Source organism: Pseudorca crassidens, unplaced genomic scaffold (genome assembly GCF_039906515.1).
Source record: "Pseudorca crassidens isolate mPseCra1 unplaced genomic scaffold, mPseCra1.hap1 Scaffold_64, whole genome shotgun sequence".
In the NCBI taxonomy this organism is placed as follows: domain Eukaryota; kingdom Metazoa; phylum Chordata; class Mammalia; order Artiodactyla; family Delphinidae; genus Pseudorca; species Pseudorca crassidens.
Window position 1 is genome coordinate 855,527 of NW_027136316.1, and position 27,586 is coordinate 883,112.

Consider the following 27,586-nt stretch of genomic DNA (forward strand, 5'->3'; position numbering starts at 1 on the left):
AGCAAGGCTGTGGCCTCTAATGGCTGTCTCCTGCTCCTGTGTCCATGGCCTGATCAGGATATGGGAGACACTTAGGCTGATTCCTCAGTGTGTTGTGTACTTCCACAGCCGAGAACTTGCTGAGCAAAACATAACTTCTTTACTTTTGTGAACACATGGCCTCCAAAAGGCAGAAATATTTAGTGATAATATACTGAGGACATAATTCCTTAGTCATTCCCTGACCTCCACTCTCTGTCATAGAGACATGCAAAACCACGGAATCAGGCTTATGGGTCATGACTTGGCTGTGTCAAGAAGTTCTAGGCTATGTGGGAAGACTCCTCTCTCCTCTGAGATTTCTGCTTCAACCAACGGGGAGCAGCTTCCCTTCAGGTCTGAACTGAAACCCTGTAAGTTCATATATTGAAGTCCAGACACTTGTACCTCAGAATGTGACTGTATTTGGGAATAGGGCCTTAGGAGAGATGATGAAGTTAAAGTGGGTCATATTGGTGAGCCCTAATCCAGAGCTGTGCCCCTATGAGAAGATTAGGACACAGCCATGCACACTCAGCTCATAGAGTTAAGTCCATCTGCGGATGCAGCAAGAATGCAGCCACCTGCGAGCAAGGCCTCAGAAGAAACTGAACCTGTAGACACCTTGATCTTGAACTCAAAGCCTCCAGAGCTGTGAGAAAATTAAGCCTCCCAGTCTGCACTATCTTGTTCTGGCAACCCTAGCAAAACCCTAATACAGCTTTATTTCTCCTCTATCCTCTTTCTTGCAAATAAAACATGAAAATAGCAGCAAAAAACACAGTGTATAAAGTATTTGAAAGAAAAACGCAGGGGAGCCACTGCAGGGGCTGAGGAACTACACAGCCATTGATTACCCTGGTTCTCTTTGCTACCAAAGTAAGGGAAAATAGTCAAAATCACCATGGAAGGCTTGAGTAGACATTTTAGAGAAGGCATAGCTCTCCCTGGTAAAACAAACTTGACATGTATTCAGTTGGTAGAAATAGTAAATGCATTTTAATCCTTGGAGGTTTAAAAAATTCAATTTCTTGGATTTCTAGAGAGGTTGTAATACATGTACATGGTTGAAGGTCCTGAAAATTGCATTACATTGTGCCCCGCACCGCCTTCCCTCTTTGCCCAGGAGCCCCTGCCCTCCACAGGTAGCCATGTATCTGGTTTCCCACAGCAAACTTCCAGAGTGTCTTTATGTGCATACAAGCAAATATGAATATACATTTCTCCTTGGCACCCTAATTAAAAAGACAAATAGAACACTGGGCACGGTGTTGTTATAGCTTGCTTTTATTCATTTGACAGTATTTTGCAAATTATCCTCTATCAAGACATCGTTTCCTGCATGACGGTGCACTGAATGGATGACGTACTATAATGCACTTTGCCAATCCACGTTGGGATGCACGCTGATATTCAATAATCTGTTTATATTACAAACAATGCAGCAATGCATAATTCTGCTGCTAGCAAATGTGTAGGGTATGTTTCTAAAGGATTTATAACCTAGAGTTTTTTTGTTTTTTTTTTTTTTGCAGTATGCAGGCGTCTCACTGTTGTGGCCTCTCCCATTGCAGAGCACAGGCTCCGGACGCGCAGGCTCAGCGGCCATGGCTCACGGGCCCAGCCGCTCCGCAGCATGTGGGATCTTCCCAGACCAGGGCACAAACCCGCATCCCCTGCATCGGCAGGCGGACTCTCAACCACTGCGCCACCAGGGAAGCCCCCTGGAGTGTTTTTAACAGCATTTGATAAGATACTCTGCTGCTGAATCCTTCTGTGGAGACTAGCAATGAGCCTTTCTCTTTCTGTAAACTGCAACTTATATCTATCCCCCCACATATCTTTAAGAATGCTTTCCAGCCTCTTGTACCATTCAGAACCCCTCCATAATCTTCTCAGCACCTCTCTTTATTCTCACACACGTCACAGCCTTACCTGGCACATACCTGCTGTCTCCACCTTGACCTCTGCCCATTTAGCAGCATTTAGAAATACTGAAAACCCCTCTTTGATCATCTCCAATTAATCAGCTACTGTGTGACTCAACTTTACTCAGTTTTATCACTAATTACAAACAATGGTAATTACAATGCTGTTGAGTAACGACAATAGTAATTTTCAGTTCTGTAGATCTCAGAATTTCTCACTTCACCAGTGTCTACACTAATGGATCTCCAAACAAATTCTCGTCACTGAATTGTTTCTTGCCAGGACAACGCTGTATGGTCTAGTCTTCCTTGCAGCAGCGGACGCCAGGTAACAACCAAATGGAGGAAAAACCACCGGTATAGATCTGGATGGCACGGAAGAGAAGGTGCGCCTCCACTCCTCCAAACTCATCCCCTCTGGCCCACCATAGGTCCCATTTCTCTCTCCGGGTTGTCTCCTCATCCACACGTGCGTTCAGAGGCCATTCCAGTACGAGATTCTCACGAGGAGCTTCTGACAACCGCGCCCACCCAGGACTGCGCATCGCCTCATGCCTCCACACGACCATCACCAGACGCCCCAGGCAGCTCCCCATTTCCCATTTGTTAGGCTTCTCCGACCACCAAGCCACAGGCGGAACCGTGGCTGCGCCTGGGGCGCCCTACCTCTCGCCCGCGACTTTCCTTGCTCTCACCTGTGGTGAGAGGACCTGGTCCACTCAAGCGCTTCGCCGACGTGGCCAACAGAAGTGGGACGCCGGTCACTCCCCCGTAGACGCAGCTCGGCCTGCAGGGGAATACCGTCTGCGCAGCCCCATGACCGCTTCTCGCGGATTTCGGAGAAAGTAGACGCAGGGGAGGAGCTCCACCACGGCGACAGGACCGGGACGCACCGTTTTCCCAAGGCGGCCAAGAAGCAGCACTGGGTGTCCTATTGGACGGGGCGTGGCGGTCCCGTGGGAAGGAGAACGTGGAGGACGTGAAGGCCGTGGTCCCACTTCCAGTGCCTCCTCGTTATGCCATTCGGGCCCTACCCACTGCGGAGAAAAACATATTTGGGAATAAGGGCAAACGGGATCAAGAGAGAAGGCCGGCGGAAACTTGTCGGCGTCCACGTCCGTAGGAGACTTTGAACCACTCCCAGGCGACACTTGTAAAGCGGAAGTACGACCACCGGGCCACACGGACGATTCCGGGGATGGATACCCTCTCTTGACCACGTGCTTCAAAGTGGGCGTTTCACGCGCAAGGGACACAAGGGAGTGGTGGTCGAACCGAGCCGACCCACCACTCAACGACTTCTAGGGAGCGCAGCGCCGGCCTCACACTACACATGTCTGCCCGTCCAAATCCCGCGAGAGCAGCAAGCGCCCATGCCCCGGAGACAGGGACCCAAGCGCGCCAGTAAACAAGCACATCGGGCCCTCCAACGGCCTCAACGCCCGTGCCTGGTGCGTTCACCACGTCCGGAGTGGGACGCTGGTGGACCGAAGTGGTAGAAAATGAACGCACCTAAAGTGACTCAGAAGGACGGACCATCAAACCTCAAGCGCTCCGGAGGGCTCGCAAGAACCCCTCCCTACACAACGCGACGGGTGGCCCAGGTAGGGTCGAGTCCGCTCAGTTCCCGTGGCTGGAGGGCACGGGCGGTTGCTGGTCGACCAAGCCAGGCAACCCTCACAACTCACTAAGGAGCGCGGCAACGATCACAGCCTCGTAAACCTACACACCCAATCTCCAGCGACCGCAGGAGGAGCCCATGCCCCGCGACCACCGGGACAATCGCCACACGGATAGCCGGCGTCCCGGAACGCTGCCTCGCGCCCGGCGTCCGAATGTCAGCCCTCGCGAAGATCGCCGAAGCTCCGGAGACAAGGGACGATATAAAAGCGGCCGCCAGGTGGCGCCCGACCACCGGCTCGAACGTCCCCGGGCCGGATCCCGATCGCCGAACGGCGAGGGTGCAGTGCCGGCCGCCCAAACGCCCGAGCTCGTCTCGGGGAGTCCGTCTCGGAGCTAGCGCCCGGCTCGGCACGACACGGCGCGACCCCGGCAGCAGACGGGAGACGAGGAGCTGGGAGGATGGTGCCGGGAGGCTGCCGCGAAGGAGACGCGCTCTTCACGCTATTCCTGGGCCGCCGGCCGCTGTAAACAAGGAAAATTCTGCAGGGGGATGGACTGCGTGAACTGTAAGCTGAAACCATGAACGTACCAATAGAAAACACGGACGACATTTTATTCTGTAATTGCAGAGTGGAGATGTTACTAAAACATAAAAACCAGAGCCCAGAAGCCATAGAGGAAATGATTGATAACTTGACCACCTAATTGATCTTTACATATTCCACAAGAAAAGTCAAATGACAAGAAGTGGGTAGGTGGGAATATTTGTGCAAATACATGTGTACTAAGAATATTGATATCAGTATTACTTAAGAACAGAACATTTAGAAAACAGCCATTGAGAGGGACCAGGTAAGTAAATTTCAAGTACATTCAGACAATACAGTATTATCACTTTGTGGTTTGGTTTATTGATATATTTTTTTTAATGAGCTAGATGTATAGCTATTGACTTGGAAAAAATGTTGATGACAAGCTGTTTAATAAAAATAGCAAGTTTATATATATCTTTTGAAAAGAGTAAATGGAAAAGTAGAGGATTGGAATAGGTAAAGCGACTTTGCAAAACAAGAGTAAATTCCTCCTTACAGCCTGGAGTCAAGAACCAGAACGATGAGTGTGTCAGAAACAAACATGAGCCACACTTCCTGCTTTTCTGCCCCCTCCTTCCGCAGTCCTGGGACAGGCGGCTGGCATCTCAGCCCCTCAATGTCTCTCCTCCACCCACACCCAGAGCTACCTACAGGCAAGAAGAACTTTCACTCTGCAGGCCTGGCCTTCCTATGTCCTCAGCCTATTTCCTCATATCAGGAACCCTTAGCAATTCACTTGGTTTGCCCAGTCGTCCATGCCAAGTGTTGCTGGTCCCAACCTACACCTGTGCAGCCTTTCTCTCCAAAACCTTTGAGCTGATTTCCCAAGGGAAGAATATTCCCCTGGCATAGCAGGTATGAGCCAAGAGGAAAACTGGAAGTTCGCGCCTGGATCCATCATACAAATTTTGTGTGCACTCAACTCCCAAAGACACAAGAGCGACGGAGGGTCCACTGTATTGTTAGCACAACATGGCCATTCTTTTCTTAAAACACGCAGGCTCAATCAGCAAGTCCAGCTGTGGCACGAAGAAAAAAGAAACACACACGCACACACACATATCGGCAGGTAATCCGTACTCCTGCCAGGTCTGAGTGTGGTGGGAGCAGAAAAGAGATCATTGTTGCCACTTCTTGGGTCCCCTGTGCTGACAAACCCTGGTTTTTGTATTGATGTCACTGGCGGGGAGTGAGGGCTTCGAGCTCCCTAATGTGTCATTTCCTGTCTAGTGCCCTACATTTCATTCTGTCTATCATACACTTTCTCCTCAATACACAGTTACAATTAAGAAAATAATAATCTGCATATGTTACATTCAATTTTCAAGTTTGAACAAAGGTGAAGAACACATAGGGAGGGACCTCCCTGGTGGCGCAGTGGTTGAGAGTCCACCTGCCAATGCAGGAAACATGGGTTTGATCTCTGGTCTGGGAGGATCCCACGTGCCGCGGAACGGCCAAGCCCGTGAGCCACAACTACTGAGCATGCGCGCCTGGAGCCCGTGATCAGCAATAAGAGGAGACACGGCAATGAGGAATCCGTGCCCCTCAACGAAGAGTAGCCCCCACTCGCAGCAAGTAGAGAAAGCCCGTGCTCAGCAACAAAGACCCAACACAGCCAAAAATAAATAAATAAATAGGAAACTCTTTAAAAAGAAAAGTACACATAGGATAATTGAGTTATTGTGAAGGAAGGAAATTTTATTTGTCTTCTTTTGTAGACTTAAAAATGTTCAAATATAGTCTATAAAAAGTTCAATATTTTAAAAATTAGAAATAGTAAACAATTCCTCATTACTCTTTATTGTCCAGCATCCACCTCCACCCCAGCACCTTTCACATCTGCTCCACCCCCCACCCCCCCACCCCCACCCTGGGTCTGCAAACTTGTTTCTCTCATTACTATCACCTGTGTTCACCACACACCTATGGCTGTTGTAGTCATTCACATGGTAATTAGGGAAGTTTTCTTTACTGAGGCTAAGGGCTGTATTTATTGTTTTTAGTGAAAATCTCTCCCATGTCTTCTGTGAAGTCACAGCATTAATGGAGTCTGGAACAAGTGGGTGTGAATGCCGGAAGGAGATTATTTCCACATCAGTCTCCCTAACAGGGTGGTGAACATAACTGGCATTAGTATTTCATGGGTGTACTTAGAAGATCCAAGCCAAAAGGAGAAACCTGACCATTTGGCAAAAGACGGACCAATTCAAGAATAAAAATAAGTCTCTTCTCACATGTTTCATTGTAAGGAACTCAGCCAACACTTGTCCGCCTCTGCATACTTATGCAGGGTCAGATGAAAAACTGAGCAGGTAAAGATGAGGAAAGGGAAAGCAACCAAGAGAATCCTGGCCTTTAAAGCATTGTTAGGCATTCCAGGCATGAATCCCCAGCCACTCACCTGGGAATGAGCTCTACCACCTAACCCCCAGGCATGTGTAGATATGGTGAACCCCCCTCTCTCCAGGGTCAACAATAAGGCAGTGTAGGCTACTGCACATAATCAAGACAGTAATATTTTCATTTACACATAAAACGTGAAAAACCTTGGGTGTTGTACTTTTATTAGAGCTACTTTTTCAGAGTTATTTCATTAATGTTCAGTTCCTAGGAGTTACACCAAACTGCAGGAAACCCGCACAATGATCAGTTGGGGAATGTTGACTCCACAGAAAGAACACCACTCTCAAATGTTTCATGAAATAATTCTTGATCAAACGCACCAGGATTTTTTCTCCAACACCCGCCCCAGTGCTTCAGAGGCCCCACCCTCCCTGCTGTGCCCTCTCCCCACACCCCGGATGCCCTTGCCCTCAGTCACCTTGGTTCCTCCCCATGTGGGAATCAAGCAACATGAGGGCCTCAACCCTATTGCTGCCCTCCATGGCCTTGGACCATGTGGCCAGGCCACTTTGGATCTACTTCATGGTGGGGAAAACAATCCAGGGACTCATGTCTTGTTGGAAGGTCTTGTCACACAAATCAGGGCTAAAAACCCCTTGCACAGGAAAGCAGCAGGAGTACGCACATCATAAGCCCACTGTTGGGTACCACAATCCACACAGAGCAGACACGCTCATCAAATATAGAGTGAAGTTTAATTTGGGGTGAAATTTAGTCGACACCTTCAGATACATTAGCGAAAGAGTAGGTGGAGTTCTGTCCTACTAAATGTCATGGGGAGAAATATTCTTCACTTCATAATATTTCTATAGGAAAGTATGTGTCAACTGTCAAGTGCTACCCAAGTCAATGTTAATCATTAACTACTGCATAGACAAATACTGATAATGTGTCATGAAGAGGGGTGGATCACAACCCTTTGATCCTGAGATTCTGAAAAGAGAAAACATTCCTTTTGAGACCCTGTGATTGAGATTTACCTACGTTTGCTTATTTATCTTTAGTACAACCCTGTTACTTACAGATTAGTTACCTTTTAACAAGTAACATAAGCTAGGTTCTGAAATTTTGCTTATGTGAGAAGATCATGCAGCTAGAAAATGACAGAGCTAGAATTCAAACGTAGCTCAGGCTGTTTCTGAATCTCAAATTCCTAAATATACTGGTGTTGAGGTGTGGATCCCAGATTCAAATTTCACCTGGATATGTCGCCTATCAAATCAGTGGTTGGAATCCTCCCTGTTATCATAACACTTCCCCTCCAGTCTGTTCACACAATGACTACCGTGCTTAGGTTCTCCCAACACAGGAATCCTCCAGTGCATTGACCCAGCCTCCCGATCATTCCCATGTCTCCTGAGTTTTATGGAACAATTCTCAGGTCCCTCTGACCTCTCAGCACAGCTGATGATCAAGACCCCAATGAGAGATGACAAAAAACTCCTCTTCCTATGGCTGCATCTATCATACGTATCTCCCAATGAGTTTTATAAATATCTGCATCCTACCAGGACATGATCATAAACCATTCTCCCATGCTTTGCACACACTTTGAATGTTCCCCTTGTTTCTTTGAATCCCTGAAATTCTCACCTTCCCTCACTTTCAACAGTGTGTTCACCTCCTACAATGCAGATGAAGTAGAATATTCGAAGAAATGTGTCAGCTCACTGTCATGAAGTCAACACCTATTCCTGAATCTTCACCCATTGGCGATGCCGCTCCTGTTTAAACTGAAAGTCATTTCTACGCCTGGATAAGCCCATTTTTCTCAAATGAATCCCCTTCCCTCCTGTTCTCTGGAGGTTGTTTTATTATTAATTGTAAACTGAAGCTCTTCTACCAGCGAACACCCCTCTCTTCCCAGTCCATTCCCTTTCATCTTTTTCAGTTTCTTCATTCTTGAAACAAAATCTCTGAACCAATTTTTCTCTAGTTCCTGCCCAATGAATTTCCTCTTTCCAAAGTAAACTGAAAGAGCAGTGCAGGATTAGTGACAATCTCTGGGCGCCCCTCCCACAGTTTGATTTACTAGGGTTGATCTCCCTGTTACTGTTGACTTGCGTATACATAAACCTTTATAACATTATAGTTATCTCTCCATGATTAAATCCAATGAATGTTTCTCAGTATTTTACTTGAACCCAAGCAGAATTGGACTATGACCTCCGTCAGGAAATTTATATTTCCAAGGTCCTCTGACATCACAAACTCCCCACTGCCTTTAAACTAGTCAGTTCCTGCCAGTGTACTGTGCGCAGTTCTCCTCAAACAATACTATTTCAACATCTCAAGACTCCATTCTAGCCCTCTTCTCTCTTTTTACTATATACACCATCTTCGAAAACTGTTATAATTATTCAGTCTTCTCCTGTTACCACTATGATAATAATGCGTAAAAACGAATGCTAGATTTCATTTCTGACGTCTCATCCATAATTGCATGGGAAGCGGACACCTACAATGAAATGTATATCAGAAAGAAGCCAGGAACTTCCTCCCCAAATAAAAACTACTACTCCTCTCGTCTGCAGTTTCAGATAGCGGCTCCACTAATTATTTGGGGCTCAGTCATCGACATAACGTCCCAGAACCACACAAACAGAACCAAGCATCGATTTTATCTCTACAATGAGCGCTCTCGTCTCTGTTCATCTCCTCCCTGATATACACATACATAGTTCCAGCTACATTTATACTGCTTCACTTTCAGGTTAAATGTCAGTGCCTCAGAGATTCCTTCTTTAAATTACTAGCTAAGTAACTCTCCTCTCTCTGTTGTCTTGAATAGAACCTACAGGCAACACACGTAATATTTCGCGATATCTCTACTCATGTATTTTTTCTTTTCTTTTTTTTCCTGTTTTCCTCTCTGCACCAATTGCAAAATAGTAAACCATAGAGTCATAAAGTAAGTTTCTCTTGACTATTACATAAGGATTGTAAATGCACAGAAATTCCATGTACACAGTAACCTAATCTACTCTCAGATGGCCTGTGACCAATGTTCTTTAATCAAATTAAATAACTATCTTTAAATTAATAATTCTTTGAATAATAAATGACTTTGATTCCTCCTGGGGAAAATTTTATTTAGTCATCACCAGAAACAAAATGTGTGGGAAAACTGTGTTTGTGTCTTTACTTAAGTATGCAACTACCACACTTCTGAGTTCAAAGTTTTAGTCTCTTTCTATAGAATCAGGCATAGAATTGTCTGTGGGCTCCTGTTAATAGATCTGATAACCTCATATATTGTATAATCATAAAGAAAGAACGCCTTTAATCTGGATGCCAATCAGGATAAATCTAATCAAGGAACAACTTCCCTAACACAAACTTTTCCTTCTCAACACGTTAACCACTTAGATACATGTAAGGATAGTATAAGAGATTCCTTTAATTTGCTAATATTCTACAAACCTCCAAAACCAGTCTTGATGCTTTGGCCGGAGATCTCACTGTTTTGTGAATTGTGGCCAGTTCTGGGAAGAGAATTGCAGCTGGAGGATTAGTCTTTATATAAATATGTTTAACCTACAAACAGCCCATCAGGCTGTTGGTTTTGTGTGGCTTTATATAAGGACTGGTGTTGTTTGATGATATCAAACATTCAAGGAAGATATTTTTAGGGTTTTATAGCATTTGTATTTTAATACCAAGGTAAATAATAATTAAATTATAATCAATTACATGAAGTTTCCAGGGAGGCAGGAGAGAAAAGAATACAATTGGAGAAATTGGGCTTGGTCAAGGAAGAGATGATTCCTCATTTCTTACTATGGGCTTGGGAATAAACCGTGAGGAATATTTGTAGATTTTGTGACAGTGAGCTGAAGAATGTCCTCAAATTATCTGATTAATGTGTCTAGTAGAAGGTGGTCCCTTTTGTGAAAAGTGGCGAAAGTACTGAGAATGATTAAAAATCAAAAGATATAGAGAATGTCTGAAATATTTGTGAGGCATAGAATAAGACTTAATCATCTAGATATAGTACAATGGCCAGCGATATTTGAAAGATGTTGGGAGATTTGTGAACTCTACCAGATTTAATATCCTAGTTAGATTCAGTCATGGAAGAAGCAGGTACTTGGAGCCCTCCAAGATTGGAATCTTGACCAGCAAATGTGATGAATTTGGAAGGAATATGGAAAGAGGAATATGGAAATTGTTGGTCTTCATAACTATATGTTGAAATTACTTGATTTGATTAATTTGGAATAAAAATGAAGACGATTGGCACACATGTTAGGAGAGTGGGGTCAGTGCACTGGAGGTTCTCCTAGCATTTGGGGCGAGGGAGGAAAGTGACTAATAACTTGGAATATCATGGGTTAATTACCTTTAAAAACTCTTTGATTTTTATTTCCTAATAAATAAATTTGGGATACTAATATTTCCCTTATGAGAAGGAGTAGCCAAAGTCTTCTTAGTTTGACCGTGGGAAACAAGATTACTCCTCTTTTCTCATAGGCCAGTTCACATTTGCAGTGGGGTGGTTGTTCACTCCCAGGTAAAGATTTATGGGTTCATGACTCTTAGGTCTGGAAACTCTAGATAGGGTTCAAGTCTCATGGCTTTCTTCTCTTTCCTTGGATTTTCCTGCTTAGAGTAAACAGTGTCTCTGAGAGAGAATACTAGCAGCTGAGTTCTTGGCAATGTGTCCCCAGGTGAGTGGGGACTTGTTCTTTCTCCTGAAGTGGTAACTCTCTTTCCAGTGGATAGAAGGGGTCACCACTTGGACTGAGTGCTCTAAGTGTATCCTGGTGGAAGTCAAGGCTCTGAGCACTAGTCCTGTCATCTGGCGTCTCTGTGAGTATCGTGGAGTAGGGCAAGGGCTAATACAGCAACCATCTCCTTTCCAACATTTACACTGACGTGCTCCAGACTCCATGAAGGCTGTGATGGTAAAGTGAGCACATGAGAGGTTGTATTTCTCTCCACTCAGCCATGGGTTTGACGGGGGTGTGACTCACTCCATAAGCGAGTCTGCGATGCAGTGAGCTCTGTCATGTGATGGACACAAGTGGAAGGATGAGCAAGAACAGAAGTTCAAGGTCTGGAAGGGGAGGAGGTGTGTGGACAGGTGAGATCTATACGTCCAGGGTCAGAGATGCTAGCTAGAGGGCTGTTCTGGGCTGAGGGGGCAGGAGAAAGAGAAGAAGCCCTTCAGCAGGACTGGCCCAGAGAGGACAGTGGAGCCAAATTTGCTTTTTTTTCTTTGTTTTTCCAATTTTTAATCTGTTTTCTGAGAATACAATTGACTATTTTGAAAACTCTAAAAAGTCACAACAAAATATGCCCTTTCATTCTTGTTCCAAACCAGCCATTTTCCCCCTGTTTAGGAACCTTTGTTCAGAAACTGGAAGCACTTTACAGAAATCATTTTTTCCTTAATTGGTGCATTGAGTAGGATATAGTACGTAGAGGAACACTTAGAAAACTGTGGCCATATGTGAAGCCCTGGAGAGGCCTGAACCATCGAGAGTCTCCGATTAGTCTCTGAGCAGGGAAGACAGGAGGAATCTACAGGAGAGACCATGATAGTCAAAGTGGTGAGGTCCCAGGAAACGAGGAGGGAAAGAGGGACCTCAACCCACAGGAAAGGTCAGTTGGGCATCATCTTACAGTTTGGCAACCCCGGGACCACTGGCTTGTAAAGTTGAGCCCGTCTGTCCTCATATCTGGTGATGAATGAATGGTCTCTGTCGAGGTTAGGTACGCAGCAACTGCGGACCCCAAGTTGTATATACAGTCTGTTCACTCACACAAAATGGTGGACATTGTATCAAGGCTCTCTGACATTTTAATGACTCATTCACCTGTAGCTTTTATTTATTGGGTTTTGTTATGTTCAAACATGTCATGTCAGCTCATTTAATCACTCAGCTCTCTTGAGAGGTTATTAAAGTATTTCCCACATGAGAACAGTGAGGTTTGTATTGGGGAATACTTTGCTGTAGTCACTGCTGAAAAGTGGCGGAACATGTATATTGCCTGTCTTGTGCTAAGTCTGTAGATTTAACTGAAAGTAGTGGGGAGCAGGGATATTTATGAATCCCCAAGTACACGTTTTTTAATTGCCAGTCAGCTCACAGTTAACATTCTGTTGTGGACTGTGCAGGTTATTTCACACCACCCCTCATGTGATGGTCCTTTACCATGAAAGTCACTCTGTATTCAGAGTGTGCCCATCTCTGTGATGCACATGAAAGACATATGCCAAGTCAGCCCAGAAGAACATTGGATTTGATGTCAAACAGGTTTGAGCTTTTGATACACACAGCTGCATTTTCTCAGTACTGTCACCCTCGACCACCACCTCTGAACATTTGGGGAAAGTGGGCAGCCTGAACCAGAATGTCCTGCATGATTTTAGGAATCAGTGACTTTCAAGACCTGTGACTGTGAACTTCATCCAGAACTGGGGTAATGTCAATTGCAGATTTCTTTGAGTGAAATGTCTCTGGAATCTTGTTGAAGTCAATGTGGAAAAATCCCTCCGATGGTGTCACAATTCTGTGAACGTATCAATCTTATTAATCTAACCTTCTGCATATTCCTTGGCCTTAGAGGAAAGGATGGCTCTGTGGCTACTGGTGCTAAACGTCAACGCAGCGCCCATTGTTTCAGTCTCTCCCTTTTGGTGCTTTTCCTCATCTTTATCTCGCCAACATCCCATCCATTTTATTTTTCGTTTGTTTTACCCTTAAAGATATATGCTAATTGTCAATATCCTATAATATGTTTCCAATTTCTTATATATTGCTCCATTTCATACTTTTTCTCTCTGTTAAAGATCAACATTTTAAAAATGTTCACAGACAGTAGCTTCAGGAAGAAGCCATTTATCTGAAGGTCAATAGTAAGTTCATGGGGATAAACCCCGCTGTCCACATTAGAGACATGATCTTAGGGTAAGAGGAATTCAGCCCAACCATCTGACTGAAAGTTGACTTAAACCCTGGCCTGGCAGAGGCTTTTGAATAGTTTGCATTTGGAACCATTTTTCCCCCCAAAAAAAACTGTACCTTGAGTTTCAAAAGGGCAGTTGCTTAAATGTAGCTCGTGTATATAGTGTTTGAAAAATAAAGAAGACCGAAAACTTAATCAGAAAACGATGGCAGTGAGAGGCTACAAAATAGAAAAATCTATGTGAATTCAGCAAAGTGAGACTCTATGTGAATATAAGTAACATGGTGGGGGGGTAGTTAGTGGAGACCATCACTGAGGGAGCAGCCTAGAATTCATGTGTAGAGAACTAAAGAAATGAATTTTATGTGAGCAAACTTTTAACAGTCTTTCCTTTCCTTATCAATAGCAGAGACTTCACACTGGAGAAGAGCCCACTGAATGTAACAAATATGAGGAGATTTCACATAGAATTCAACTATCACGCCACATGAGTGACCTCTCAGAGGACAGAAACCCTATGCTTGCAATCAATTTGGAAGAGCCTTCAGCCTTTATTCATCATTGAATTAACATAAGATAATTTATACTGGAGTGAAACCATGCAGGTCTCATCAATGTGAGAAGGCTTGTAGACAATGCTGTAACCTTAGATGTCATGAGAAAACTCACCCTGAAGTGAGCCCCTATATATGTTATAAATGTGGAAGGTAGTTTAGCTGGAGCCTCATATTTAAATACACCAGAAACTCACACTGGAGAGAACACTTAATGAGATAAATGTGGGACACACTTCAGCAGAGCCTTAACTTTTATTCACACTGATGAACTCACAAGGTGAGAAGGCCTGTGTCTCAAAACACTGTAAAACCTGGTGCCTCAATTATTCTATTCCATTTATATTTTCTATTAATGTGCCTCTCGTGACTTAAAATTGAATTACAAATACATTTAATTTTTCACAAGAGTCCTAGTCCTAGAGAATTTGTGGACCCGACCATGAAAATTCCAAGAATTCAGTCAGGCAGGGATTTATTCCTGCAACAGAATTTTTTATCCAAAATGTTTTCCCCCCACCTAGAACAGATAGATATGTCAGAATGAAGAAGGTGGAAGATCATTCCAGAAACACAATATTGTAAAGCAACTATACCCCCAATAAATAAAATAAGGTAAGATAAAATAAGATAAATCATTGGAGACATGGAGAGTTCCATTTTCAGATTTGGAGAGTGTAGGGGCTTCCTGATAAGGTCGGGCTCCTCTTCAGGTACATTGCTTTTACTTTGTTGGCCTAAAAACATTCATTATAACCCTAAAGTCCACGGATGTCTAATGGGTGAAAGCATGGTATTGTAGGGGTCTATAAAGCATGGGATGTTACCTGCAACATTTGTGTGTCTGTGCTCCTGTCTGTGTACATGCACACGCACACACACAAACGTGCAAGCAAGGCAGAGAACATATAGCATCCATCTGATCCTAAAGAGAAAATGTGAGTCTGGAATCAATGGTATAAATGTGTCATCAGGAGAGAGAGCATCTAAGTTACCTCAGTCATTAATTTATCAAATTTTCAATTATTAATGAATATTTACTGAAAGCTTCCAGGATTTCAGAACTTGGCTTGTTATGAGGACTAAATTGTAAATAATACAATGTTCCTATCTTCGTAGAACTCTACATTCTAACGCAGTCAATTCAAATACACTGCAATATAAAATTTCTGATATTGAAAATCAAACATACATAAGGGTTTACAAATTGTGTAACTAAAAAATGTTTGCTACTATTTACAAAGAAAAGTTGTCACTTTAAAAAATAAAATTGAGATTTATAACTGTCATTATAGATCTTTGGAAGGTCAAAAATTTTCAAAAAGACTGGGCTTTTAAAAAATATTTTACAAAATTCTGAACCTTTGAAAAGCTATTCTGCAAGATTTGGGAAGAATAAACATAGATTTCCCTTTCTAACAGCCAAGATAATTGTTCAAAATATTATGAAATAAGTATTTTAAATTAACTGTTCAATTACAAAATACACTTTTGAAAATCAATAATGTTTTTTATTAGAATACAAAAACTGCTGCACATGCCCACTAAAATTCCATTTAGCATCCATTTTAATCGAGATTCAATGGGGCACCATTTTATTTATTCATTTATCTTCTTCCAGTTTTACTGAGGTATTACTGACATAGAGCACAGAGTAACTTTACAGTGTATAATGATTTGACTTACATATGCTATGAAATGATTATCACACTAAATTTAATGAACATTCATCATCTCATATAGATACAAAATTAGCGAAATAGAACAATGTGTTTTTCTTGTGATGGGAACCCTTATAATTTATTCTCTTAACCAGTTTTATGTGTAGGAGACAGAAGTATTTATTACCTTTAACATGTGCTATATTGCATCCCTGGTACTTCATCTCTCGGCTGGACGCTTGCAGTTTGGGCCACCTTCATCCAGTCCCACCCCTTCCCACGCCTGCCTCTGTGGACCACAAATTGGACTGTTATTGGATGAGTTTGTTTGCTTGTTGGTTGGCTGTTGAAATATAACTGATCTACAACACTATGTTACTTCTTGTTACACAACAGAGTAATTTGGAATGACTATACATTTCAAAATGAGCACCGGGTCTTCTGCTTGGGGAAGGGCCAGGGCACCGTCGCGTCTGAGGCCCTGGGCCCCGCCGCCAAGCTCAGGGACAGGCCACTGTCTGCGGAGGACGAGGCAGCCTCCGGGTGCCAGAGGATATGCTGGCATCACGCCCCTTCTCTCTGTCCTCTGACCCCAAGTTCCCTCGGCGACGGCAGAGACAGCGGGCTGAGATGTACACCTAGGGAGGGAAGCAGGTGCTGTTCCGGCCCCGCGGGGCAGAGCCCGGCCGGTGGGAAGCCCTCTGCCGGGCCGAGGACCCGCTCTACTGTCCGTGATGCTCCTATGACTGCCGCTTCCCCTGAGCGCAGAGAAGCGGGACAGTCTCCTGGGCCTGCAGGCCGCCACGCTCCTCTCCTCGCAGCCTCCAAGTCTCCTGCCACGCATCCAGCACCTGCGACGTCAGCGAGGGGGGCGGGAGCTCGTGCGGGGATGGACCCAGCCGCAATCGCCGCCCCAGCCCGGAGCCCTGTCGTGTGCTCCGCCCGACACACGGTCGCTCCTTCCCGGACCTGCCGACCGAGCTGCAGGAGGAGCCGTGGAGACACTGACGCCAGAGGGGCCGTCGGGTTTTCTGGGCCGGTCCTGGGACACCGGGCCGCTTCCACTTCTGGCTCCACGTGCTTCCCGGTCTGTAGCTTAATAGCCGAAGGACGCAGCGCCGGGACGCTTCGCTGGCTGCACGTTGCGCGCAGGGTCGGCACTGGAATAACAGCGCGGTGGTCAACTACACAGTGCACCCCGCGTGCTACTTCTTTGATCTTTGTCTCTGGTGTGAAAGGGCTCAGATTTCCCATCCTGGGCAACAGAAATGTTCTTTATAAATGTTTTGTAGAAGATGTTCTGTCCCCTACCAAAATAAGATATTTGGTGACTTGAACTGTCAGAGTCATCCGCTGATGTTGGCCGTGAGGTTGAAGAGCAGGTCACTGCCGCAACCACATTTGGGTGCACAGAACCCACAACAGCTGTCAGACTCTGGCCATTAGCCCTCAGAGAAGGTGGACCCGTAGCGGCTGGACTCCAAGCCAGGGGTGGGGCTGGAAAGGTGGCTTCTGTCCCTCTGGGAGCCACAGAAGTTAGCGGTGAATTGATGGATGAGGATCTGTGCCCAGCAAATAACTATTGCTCGGAACTCTTTGGTCCCATGCATGCGGCCGGACAGGGAGCACAGGGTCAGGACAGTCTCACTCACTGCTGGTGGCTGGGGACGCCAACAGGAGGGGACCATACATGAGCAGGGGGCGCACCCTGGGGGAGGAGTAAGTCCTCTCCCATCTTGGGCAGATTTTGGTAACTTGTTTTTTGCTTTGATTGTAGTTTTCATCTTTTGTGGCGGAGGGCTAGTACAATCAATTCGTTTTGAAATGCTGGTCTCCAAGGAGGGATGTTTGCACTGTAATTCGAGAGAACAAGCCATTGCATCCTACATCCCATTGGCCAAATTCCACACCCAGCTTGTGCTGGTAGGAACTGCAAGCTAAGAGTGGTTTTTATATATATAAATGGCTGAAAATAATTCATAAAAACATTATTTGCAACCCACAAAAATTATATAGCATTCAAATTTCCTTGTCAATAAATAATGTTTTATTGAAACACAGTTATACTCCTTTATTTACGTTTTACTGTAGCTGCTTTTTGGCTACAATGACTGAGATGAGTAGAAATAACAGACATCCTATGACGAATCTAAAATATTTACTCTCTGGTCCTTTACACAAGTTTGCCAACCCCTGCTCTGGAAAAGCGGGAAAAAAAATTTTTTGACACTCATATGCTGGGATTTATACTTTTAAAACAGTTAAACTTTTAGCGAATTTTCTCCCTGGAAACAAACTTTAGGTAGATGTAAATATGTTAAATTACTCTCAGTAATCTCAGTTAGAATAAACATTAATTCACAATTATTCCTGCACTGAGGAAGGGAATCCACCTGCAGATAATTTTATTTTCATCTCAGAAATAATCACAAATTAGTGTAACTAAAACCTAGCACCCACACAAATTAACATCAACTGCATAAACTGCTAGATATTTCTGAGCCTCAAAATAGGACATTGTAAGCCATAAAAGTATTTACTTTAAATTTTGGTTTGGCGACATCTCTTGCCTGTGGCAGTGTTTACCAAAGTTAATTGATCACAGAGAATTTCATCAAGAATCATTTTCTAATAGAAAACTATCAAGAGTTAATGCACTATAATTCACACTGGAGTAAAATAAACCAGAAAACAATCATATTGATGAAACAATGAATATGTAATTTACATAAGAATATAAAAATGTATAACAACAAAAAAAATCACTTATTACCTTATTTTCTGTTATTAAATATAAAAACATATTATGCAACTTCCAGGTATTCTTTCATCTGGTAAGCCATTTCTTTCTTAAAAGGGCATTATTGCATAATGAAACATATAGGTAAATGCATTTTTAGATTTTTATTTTGTATTTAGGAATACATTTAACTTCAAATTTACCAATAGTGTATATAATCGCATTGGGACTCTATACACTACAGAACACCCTGGGGAATTCTAGATTTTACGATAATAATGTGTTATTTTGGATTGCTTTGGGTTATCAAAAAAAATAGAAAGAAATTAAGAGCCCAATATAAAGAGGAAGATAGCAATCCTCTTGTCTGTTATCCTTTAAAATGGTATCCGGTTGAATTTTGAATAAAATGGATAATGAAAGGAATTTTAACAGGCACGTACAGGGAATTTTTATCCTTATAAAAATCGGTACTGATTTTCAAACATATAGTTTTGAATTCTGACAATTTAAAAAATACTTGTTTTGGAATATAGAGAAGAGCAAACCTGGTTATTAAGACAGGAAACCTAGCTTTGCTCTCCCCAATTCATGTAGAGAAGATTTTCCAAAATTGAGAATTTTGTAAAATATTTTTACTGACCAGTATTTCTAAAAATATATAACTTTTCAAAGTTCCAGAATTGAGACTGTTTTAAATGTCAATTTTATTTTATGAAGTGCCAACTTTTTATTGTAGACCAGTAGTGATATTTTGTGACTATACAATGTATGAACATGTCTTTTTTTTAATGTCAGAAATTTTGTTTTGCAATTTATCCTTATTGCCTGCGTTAGAATATAGAGTTCTATGAAGAGAAAGGCGTTCTGCTATTTATGTTTAATCATCATAACAATCCAGGTTCTGAAATATTGGAAGTTCTCATTAAATATTTAATAATTAAAAGTTTATAAATGAATGAACAGGGTGATTTATCTTATTTTTCTCCTGCATGAATCCTTTATGCTAATAATTCCTGAATCGCATTTTCCCTTTATGATCAGATAGTTGTTACACTGTCCCTCCCTTGAATGGGTGTCTGTGTGTGCGTTCAGATGCATGTACACACAGTAATGTTGCAGGTAACATCATGGGTTTTTAAAAAAATTTTTTTAAGATTTTTTTATTGATGTGGACCATTTTAAAAGTTTTTATTGACTTTGTTACAATATTGTTACTGTTTTATGTTTTGGTTTTTTGGCTGCGAGGCATGTGAGATCTTAGCTCCCCGACCAAGGATCGAACCCGCACTCCCTGCATTGGAAGGTGAAGTCTTAACCTCTGGAATGCTAGGAAAGTCCCCATGATGGGCTTTATAGGCCCTAGAATACCATTTCTCAACCCATTAGACTTCAATGGACCTCTGGGTTATAACGAATGTTTTGGCCAACAAAGAAAAAGAAATTGAACTGAAAAAGGTCCAGAACTCATCAGGCAGCCTGTACACTCTCCCTAGCTAGCCTTCTTGAAGGTTTAATTGACAAAATAGACGTTGTCTCTATGGTGATCTTTCTCCCGGAACATTTTTTAGTACAATTTTTCTACATCAAAGAGTAAAGCTTTAAAGGTAGACTTACCAATGGCTCTGTGAGGGATCTCCTTTATGTTTACATGATTTACTATATGCACCCCTCAATGTTCTAATACATTCTTAAAGTAGAACTCTTTTTATGTCTTCAAAGATCTTTCACCTTCTCAGTCCTGAAGATATCTATCTGTTCTTTTTGGACAAAACAAACAAAGAAACCCTTGGCTACAAAATGCTATGTAGGGGTTAAACCACCATCTGACTCTGAATTCTTGAGTTCTTCCTGTCCATGTACCCACAATTATTCACCTTTCTTTAAATATAATTAATGTATACATTTTTTTAAGTCATACGAGAAATAGTAAATGAACGTTAAGTAATAGAATTAATTGAAGCAGCAGAGGTTAATCACAAAGTATGTGTGTATTTATTCTTGAAGCCATTCATCCGGAATGCGTATAAGGATATTTGGACCCTAATGTACGAGTTAACACACATCATACTATGTTTTATATTTTCAGTTAACATTCATCGTTGTTTCCTGATTGATCCCAGTCTTTGTAATTATGATTATAATTTTATAAAGTCAGAAAGTGTCTAACTGATCAACAGTGACAGAGTATTAACAGAAAATGGATTCATTCTTACTTATCACAATATTTCATGGTTTTGAATGACACATACCCACTCAGTAGCGCTTATGTATTTGCAAATCCTGATCTACTGAAGCAGGTTTGCTTTGTTTCTTCTTACTTGATACTGAATATTGCTTGCAGCACTTCTCAAAACCCTTCACCATCTACATCTTTATACTGTATATTTAATAATAAGACAATTGCTGAAGGACTGAATTATTGACTCAATTGCATGCTAACACATTCTTTATAGACTATTTTCCCAGTATGAGTTTTCTGATGAATAGCAAGTGAAAGATTTTCCACATTGTCTTTAGAATTGGCATCTCCTCAGTGTGAGCACATTCTTGTTCAGTCAGGAATGAGGAATCACTGAATAATGTCCTTCCTTCATTACACTGAGACTATTTTTTCGGTGTGAACCCTCTCACGTCTAATGACTCCATGACTAATGGAACTGTAGCATTCATTTCATTGGATTTCTTCTACAGCAGTGATTAGATGGCTTACACCAAGAGGGCTCTCCTCGTAGTAAACCTTGGGATGTCTTCTCTACTGTGTCAGGGATGCAGTCCACTCTGAGTTCTCTGTGTATACTGAGGCTGGAGCTCCAACTGAAGGCTCTTCCACCATGATTACAGGGTCAGGTTTTCTCTCCACATGACTTTCCTGGTGGTTTAAAAGGGATAATTTCTGGCTGAAGGCTCAATATCCTTGATTACAGACACAGGGTTTCTACTCAGTATGAATTCGCTGGTGTTGATAAAAGTGGGAGCTCTGGGTAAAGGCTGCACCACATGGATTCCAGACATAGGGTGGCTCTCCTGTAAGTTTTCTAGTGCGTATAAGCGTGAGAGCTGCGTTTAAAGGCTTTTCCACATTCATTGCATTTGTAGGCTTTCTCATTAGTGTGAATTATCCCCCATGACTAAGGTTATGGCTTTGACTAAGTGTTTTCTCACATAAATGATATTCCTTGTGGTTTCTCTCCTGTGTGAATGTGCTCATGTTATTGAAGCGTTGGATGGTCACTGAAAGCTCTTCCACAGTCATTCCAAACATAGGGCTTTTCTCCCGTGTGAGTTTATTGGTGTGAATAAAAGTCAGCTCTCTCGCTGCATTACCTTTATAAGGTTCGTATTCTCCAGTGTGAGCTGTTGGTGTATAAATGCGAGGCTTCAGCTGAATTATTTCCCACGTTCAGGACATTTGCAAGAGTCACTCCAGAGTGCACTCTCTCATGTTGTCTAAGGTTGGAGGGTGACTAAAAACCTTCCACATTCTGAGATCTGCATGGTTTCCCTCTAGTATAATTAGCTTATGTTAATTCAGTGGTGAATAACGGCTGAAGTCTCCCATTCAGGCTGAAAGTGTAACACACGTGGAGTTAAGGTTGTTGTATGTGACATGTCCTCATATTCATTGCATTCAGTGGGCTCTTCTCCAGCATGAAATCCCCGCTATTGACAAGGAAAGAGAGGCTGTTAAAAATTGCTCACATAATAATCATTCAGTCATCTCTCTACATGTGACTTCTAGGCAGCTTCTCAGTGATGGTCTTCATTGAAAATCTCCCCATGTTAGTTACATTCACAGGTAATGTTACTTTGCGGAATTCACACAGATTTTCTATCTGGTAAACCCTCACTGGTCATAGATTTCTGATTAAGATTTAGGTCTTCTTTATGTTTCAAACACTATATCCATGAGGTATGTTTAATCAATTACCTTTTCATTGAAGACCAGGTTAGTGTTTGACATGTAATGTCAAAAGACATGGGTCCTCAGATTGTTCCATCCTCCATTAAATTGATAGAAAATCTCCTGGCCACATGGCCAAGGACATGGAGGGCAGAGCTAGGGTTGAGTCTCTGATGTTACTGATTCCCACATGGGGAGGAACCAAGGTGACTAAGGGCAAGGGCATCCGGGGTGGTGGTGGGTGCACCAGGGGTGCTAAAGGCCTGTAATTGGTGTTGGAGAACAAATGATGGTGTCTTTCACCGAGAATTATTAAATAAGAATTTTGTGAGAGGTGTCCTTGCTGTGGAGACAGGACTCTCCAGGAGACCATGATAAGGGTTACCTGGGAATTAGTGTTAATCCTAGGAACTGAATATTAATAAACTAATAACTCTGAATAGTAAGTCCAATCAAAGTATAACACCCCATAACTTGCATTGTTTTCTGCAAAATGAGGATATTATATTCTCCCTACATGCCGAGTAGCCAATGCAGCCTTGTTCTTGACCATGGGAGGAAAAAGCTTTCCTTCTGTCTGCGCATGCCTGTGGGTAAGGTGGCAGGGGTCACTCCCAGCTGAGTGGTTGGGGATTGATGCTTGATATATCTAACAATACTCTGAAAGGCTGGGTTCTCATGGCTGTTTTCTCTTTCTTCAGATTTATCTGCTTGATTTCCGGATTGTCCCTGCATAAGGATGCAGAGGAGCGCAGATGGTGGCAGAGTTCCTGATAATGAAACAACAGGTGAGAAAAAAATTATTTTGATTCCTGAATTGATCCATCTTTTGCCAAGTGGTCAGGTTTCTACTTTGGGTCCAGATCTTCTAAGTGCACCCAGGAAATATTAACGCCAGTTATGTTCACCACCCTTTTAGGGATATGGCAGGTCAGGGACCAATGTAGAAACACTCTCTTTCCGAACATTTACTTTCACTTGCTCCAGCCTCCATTAAGGCTGTGACCTCACAGAAGACGGGAGAGGTTTTTACCTTCTTTTTTTTTAAAGGTCATCCCTTGGGCTCAGTGGCCTCCTTCATCATGTTACTGGCTGCAGTGGACTTAGGAATGCGGTGAACACAGGGGATAGAGAATGACTCAGAACAGAAATCTCTACGTCAGTGGGGAGCAAGCGTTTCATCAGGTGAGTCCTGTGTTATAGGTGCTGGGGTGAATGGACGCTTGGTGAGAGATAGCAATAAAGAATCAATTCTTTTTCCTAATTTTAAAATGTTTAACTTTCTACAGACTACTCATAAACATTTTGATAGTTTTATAAAGATAAATGTAAGTTCCTTAGCAAAGTTATTCACATAACTCTGTTCCTTTGTGTTGTTAACCTTCATTCAAATTAGAAAGTTGAATGCAATGTCTGCAGATTCTTATTTTCTTAATTGTGACTGTGTATGGAGGAGAAGGGGCATAGTACATAGAACAAAGTGTAGAGCACTGGACAGCAAATGACAGTCTGGGGAGCTCCAAGACCTCACTCCCACACAGATACATCAGTAAAACAACCAGGATCTGCCTGAATGAGCTGGGATTCTAGCCCAGGGAACCCCAGAGGTGGGAACAATGGGCTTTCTGCTCCCACCATTGCCAGCCCTGGTAAGTGTTCCTATTAGACCCGGGGATGTGTGTGTGTGTGTGTGTGTGTGTGTGTGTGTGTGTCTGTTTGTTTCTTCTTCCTGACACCCCTGGACTTGCCGAGTGTGCAACACTGTTTCATGAAAACTATGCTCATGTGGTGCTAAAGTTATAAGACCCTCTCAGTCTTGTATCTTCCTGTGTTGGATACATAAAATTTATGTAATAGGTCCAGCTGCAAATGTTCAGTTTTCTCCTTGGCTCCTACCTGCAATGGCATGGGGATGTCTTCTTTGGGAAAGCAGCTCTAGACTCATGGAGAGAAGAGCTGCACAGGTGTAGGGTGGGCAGAGATAATTGGAGCAACCAAGTGAATTGCTAAGGTCTCCTGATAAGGAGGTAACAGACTGGGCACTAAGGGAACCCAAGTCTTCTGAGTCAGGGTTCTGACTGCAGAATTCTCCACATTAGCGTGAGGAGCGCCTCTCCTTCGCGGCAGCCTCCTGCCCAAATCTTCCCAGCCCCGCCCGCTGCTGGGGTCGCGTCATGCCAGGTCGAGCCTAACCAACAGGGAGCTCCTAGGCGGATGGCCCGAGACGATCTCGAGCGTTTGGGCGGTCGGAGCTGATCCCTCGCCGGCCAGCGATCAGAATCCATCACGCTGACGTACGAGCCCGTTGTCGGGAGCCACCTGGCGGACGCTTTTATATTGTCCCTTCCCTCCTGAGCTTTGGCGACCTTCGCGAGGGATGTGACTCGCCCGCCAGGCGCAGGCCAGAGTTCCGGGAGGCCGGCGACGCAGGCAGCGACCATCCCGGTGGTGCGGAGTGGTGGGCGCGTCCTGTCTTACCGGAGATTGAATGTGGAGCGAAGTGTGCTGTGGGGCCGACACTGAGCTCCCTCGAAATTTTGGGGGGAGGTCTGCGCCGGTCGACCAGCACTCCCTGATGCCCCTTGGCCCCCCGATACCTCCTACCCTTCTACGCGCAACCAGGAGAGGATGTCCGTGCCCGACGTCGTACTCCGTGTGGAACGATCCGTCGCTGCGTCCTCGCCGCCTTGGGGGCCCGGCTACAGCCCTGTGTTGTCGAGGCGGTGGGGCTGCTCAACGGGTCCACTTCATTTTCTCCGGCATCCAGGAGAGGCGGTCAGGGGGCGGTTCTTGCCCCGAGGAAGGGGCACGGGATGCGGCTCAACAGACGGGAGCCACCCGCCAGATTGAAACGACGTCTACGCAGGGACCTCCCGTCCCCACTCCTTGGTCGCCTCGTCAGCGTGGCGCTTGCGTTTCCTACCTGTTCAGGTCCCCTCACCGCCGACTGTCGAGGGCAAGCGTGTAGGGCGCTCATGGAGGGGCGGCAGTTCCTCCTAGGCTTCGGTGGTCCTAAGTCGTAGTCATTTCTATTTGGGAAACAGGGACTGGCCGGGGCATACGTGATGGTCGGGAGGAGACACGAGCCTGGCCGCGGTCCCGGGTGGGCATTGTTGTCGGGAGCTTGTCTGAAGAAGCTCTGCAGACAGTGAACGGCCTACAGACGCGCGGGCAGAGGGGAGGACCCTCCAGGGCAAGAAATGGGACCGATGGTGTCCTGGGTCGAGAACGGCTGTCATCGGTGTGGCGGTGCGCCTTCGCCCGTGTGCGATCTGGATACTTCCTGTTGAGGTTCACACGAGTTGCACGTCACTTGGCGTCTGCAGCGGCAAGGTCGACCAGATGGCCAGATTTCGGTATTGAGGCAAGAAAAAAATTGAATGAATTGACACTCTTTTTGTTGTGAGATTCATTACAATTGAACATTAGTGAAATAAAAAATCCTAAGATTTACAGTAAATTCACATTACTGTAATAATTACTATCGTTTGCAGTTTTTTTCACAAAATGTTTATGAACTTTAAAATATATTTAGTACAATTTTTTGTGATACAAGTCTGCTAATGAGAAAAATGGAATTCTTTTGCAAGGGGGATGCCATTTAGCTTATTACATGTTCCTATCATCAAAATTTCAGCTGTTAATGCTCACTTATAAGGAGATTTTGCCTGGTTTGCATATTTCATATTTGAAAATTCTTTTCACACAAATATGTACTACCAAATACTGAAGTTCAGGAGTGTGTGATTTTAATTGAGCATATTCATTTCTTGGAAGGAATTTATAAAATTCTGTTTGATTCTTCTATTGATATTTGCCTTTTAGTATGTCATTATATTGTACATTAGTCATTTATAATTCTGTTTGCAGTTAATTTTAAAAACATTGATTCAAGTTTCTCTATCCACAGAGTATCTGATTGCTTGAAGATGATGAAGGAGGGTTTTGGGATGCAGAATTTTCTAAATCCACCTGGAAGCCTGGGAAACTCTCCCTCCAGCCACAAGGCCCTGCCCCACACATGCAGCAACCAATCTGGAAAACCAGACTCCAACCTCTGCAGCAATAGGACCTAAGGGTCAGGACTTGGTCAGTGACTCACAGCTTCGAAATTTTCAGTCCTTTCCATGTAGAACCAAATGTGGGGAAGGCCAAATATGTTCCCCTAAGTAATCACGTAAGACGCCCCTCTTCCTATCAGCTTCTCTCAAGCCTCCCTGCATCACAAGCTCTCGGGAGGACATGGCTTCCTTTTTTTGCCACCACAAAGTGTCCCCACTCTTATGTGTGCCCTGAGTCTCAGCCTGATGTGAGTGGTGGTGGCTGACCCCCATGCTCTATAGACAAGTTCTCAGTAAATAGTGCTTGTTCTCATTTGGGTGTGTGTGTGTGTGTGTGTCTTTTTTCATATCTACAGAGCTTAGGATGGCAGGAAGCAAATAAAACTCATGATAATGTTTCCCATGTTATTTTAAAAATCACATTTATTAATCACCATTTTTTAAGTTGAGACATAATTCACATACCATAAAATTCACCCTTTGAAAAGTGTAGAATTAAGTGATTTATAATCTATTCACAAAATTGTGCAACCATCGGCACTAATACCAGAACATTTAATCATCTCAAAAAGAAACCCCATCCCCATTAGTCTCTTCTATTCCACCTATGCTCAGGCCGTGGCCACCACAAATGTGCTTTCTGTCTCTACGGATATGCCTATTCTCAATATTTCATGTGACTGGAATCATACAATATGTGCCCTTTATGTCTGGCTTCTTATACTGAATATCATGCTTTTGAGGCTCATGTTTTAGAATGTATCAGTAATGTACTCCTTCGTTTGGCCTAAGAATTTTTCTTTTTAATCCATAAGATTTCACGTACATTCACATGGCACCAGGGTTTTTGGAGGTTGTTTTTTTTTTTTTTTTTTTGGAAAATATATATTTTCAATTTTAACCATTTAAAGTCTACAGTTGACTAACATTAAGTACTGCTTCCCTGCCTGGCCCCAACATACCCCCACTCACCTGGAGCTTCCAGTAGGCCCAGAGGACACAAGCCCAGCCATGCTGCCCTTCCTTGGAAAACCGAACGTCATCCATCATGACCATGATCCCACTATTAGTGCCCCTCATTGTAGCAAAAAGAACCCCGGACATGGATAGACTCTAGTGAAGAGGGCAGCTGCCCCCAGGCAAATTGTTGTGCTTGGGACAAGGAAGCAGTGCCCTGGGACCT

At 43.6% G+C, this 27,586-nt stretch overlaps 2 long non-coding RNA genes across 3 annotated transcripts in view; one reads left to right on the forward strand and one right to left on the reverse strand.

The window, feature by feature from the left end:
- LOC137218232 (uncharacterized) overlaps nt 1-27,586 on the reverse strand; it is a 1,013,945-nt gene that overhangs the window by 756,410 nt on the left and 229,949 nt on the right. The gene's annotated exons all lie outside the window — the stretch shown is intronic.
- LOC137218229 (uncharacterized) lies at nt 1,597-26,716 on the forward strand. Of its 2 annotated transcripts, none has more exons than XR_010940545.1 (4): nt 1,597-4,421; nt 23,044-23,130; nt 23,393-23,527; nt 26,253-26,716. It is a non-coding gene; the product is annotated as an uncharacterized lncRNA (long non-coding RNA). The 2 variants fall into 2 exon arrangements; XR_010940546.1 differs by having other exon boundaries at nt 1,597-4,320.